This window comes from Crinia signifera, chromosome 4, assembly GCF_055691185.1.
Source record: "Crinia signifera chromosome 4, ASM5569118v1, whole genome shotgun sequence".
NCBI lineage: Eukaryota > Metazoa > Chordata > Amphibia > Anura > Myobatrachidae > Crinia > Crinia signifera.
The window spans coordinates 150,500,239-150,502,483 of NC_139220.1; the positions used below are offsets into that span (position 1 = coordinate 150,500,239).

General features: G+C 42.7%; 1 long non-coding RNA gene across 1 annotated transcript in view; it reads right to left on the reverse strand.

The window, feature by feature from the left end:
- Positions 1-1,863: 1,863 nt before the first annotated feature.
- The window catches only part of LOC146074541 (uncharacterized), a 4,559-nt gene continuing 4,177 nt past the window's right edge, over positions 1,864-2,245 (reverse strand). Inside the window, exon 3 of the long non-coding RNA XR_014473433.1 lies at positions 1,864-2,245. This exon is cut by the window's right edge and continues 1,418 nt beyond it. This is a non-coding gene — a long non-coding RNA (uncharacterized LOC146074541).

A 2,245-nucleotide genomic window follows, 5' to 3' on the forward strand; every position in this document is an offset into this window, starting at 1 on the left:
ATTTTAAGTTTTAGGCACATGTAACACTAATATGTGAAGGTTCTCTGCATATGTTATAAGAAGAAAGGGTACTTGTTTCCTAGCAGGGCGCCCAGATTTATTATGTACGCAAACGTACTGAAATCGCATTGCATCGCATCATGTTACATTATAGTACCATGCGATGTAATGCGATTTTACTGTGTCAGCTGTATGATTTTGCAGGTGCGAATGTGTTCCTAAAACACCAGCACTATCCACGCCACCCCGAAGTCTGGCGAGCGCAGCGAGCCTCGCGTGGGGTGGCGGAACGCTTCCTCAGAACTTTTCATACCCCCACTATCCACGTCGGCGTGGAGATGATTTTATATAGTGTGGCGAGCGCAGCGAGCCACCGAGCCCGAAGCGTGGCGAGCACACTTGCCATGCTTCGGGCTCGGTGGCGAGCCACACTATATGAATTCAACTCCACGCCGATGTGGATAGTGGGGGTATGAAAAGGTCGGAGGACGCATTCCGTCGCCCCTCGCGGGGCTGCCACGCTTCGGGGTGGCGTTTACACTGGGGTTGACGCTAAACAATGGCATAAGTGCAGGTGCTTACAATTGTACACTGGGGTTGACGCTAAACAATGGCATAGATGCAGGTGCTTACAATTGTACACTTATACAATGAAATATCGTATCGCATCGCATTTGGTGTGATCGGATTCGATATTTTATTGTATAAGCACTCCTGTGCACTCTATATGGACATCGCATCACATGCTAATCTAACGCGGCATGCGATGCGTTTTAACTACGGAGAATAGCCCAGTACGCATTTAGCGTACTGGGCACCCTGCTACTAAATAAGTAAAGAAGAAATAAACTGAAACTTATGATATCACTGAATAGGTACGAATTGAACAGAGGGCCTAATTCAGGCCTGATTGATGGGCTGCCCAGCGATCAGTTTGCCGACACTCTGCCACAGTGAAATCCTGCATGGCTGCAAATGGCATCACAGCCATGCGAAAAATTGCAAACTCATTTGAAATCGGGCCAACAAAGGCAAATTCATAGCCCAGCGATCGGGTCTGAATCAGGCCCATTTGAAATAATATAGTATTATGGAGGATAGCTTGATAACTCAATCTAATTAACTGTAGGTGTTGTCAAGTTATTTGAAAATGTGTACTCTGAGGAATCAATCCAATTGCGGGTGATGTTTGCATCCTTGCAAATTAGTGCGGTAACAGACAGCAGCTGTGACTCACCCATATGACTGTGTACAAAATTGTTCCAATTCGGGGAACGACTGGGTGGTGAGGGGTGTGAGATGCAGTGCAGTTACTGGTGCGTCCATGCCGTTGCAGCGGGAACTGATATACTGCGCCCATAACTGGATTGCGCACTAACTATTCTTATCATTCCTATTCCACCACTGCACTAGGATATTCCAATTAAGAAATATCTGTTGCCTGCACATTACATATTATGTGTGACAAGCCTTTATTTATCCTTTAAATTCAATAATGAGTCAGTAATGCCATAGGTTCCAAGATAATAATTTGTCCGCTTTCTTATAAATATTAGTTTAGACGTCAAAATATATGCTGCTTGGAGACACATGGTTAACTCAATGGGCCTTATTTTGGTTCATTCTTTCTGACAAAATCCTTCTTAGATGGACAAAACCATGTGCACTGCAGGGGGGCAGATGTAACATGTGCAGAGAGAATTAGATTTGGGTGAGTAATTTTGTTTCTGTGCAGGGAAAATACTGACTGCTTTATTTTTACACTGCAATATAGATCTCACTTTGAAGTAAAACCCCACCCAAATCTAATTCTCTCTGCACATGTTACATCTGCCCCACCTGCAGTGCACATGGTTTTGCCCATCTAAGAAGGATTTTGTCAGAAAGAATGAACCAAAATAAGGCCCAATGTCTGGTAACTTAAATATAAAATGCTCTGATCCCTCTCTGTTTGATAGAAGAACCAATAGATGATTCATAAATAAATACACCATAAATACAATACAAAATTCTGCAGACTACTTCAGTGCTTTGAGCCGTAAAAGGAAATGCAGCAGAAATTGACAGTATTTAGATAATCAAAATCAAAATGTCTTACAATTTTTTAACCTAGTTGAGCATCCAGAATGTAACCCCGAAGTAAATCAAGTACCAAACTTCAAATGACTTTATATTTAGCAGCAAGACTATGACATTGGTAGAATAGTGTTTCAGTGGTGGCAGAACAGTGCTGGTATTAGTATGA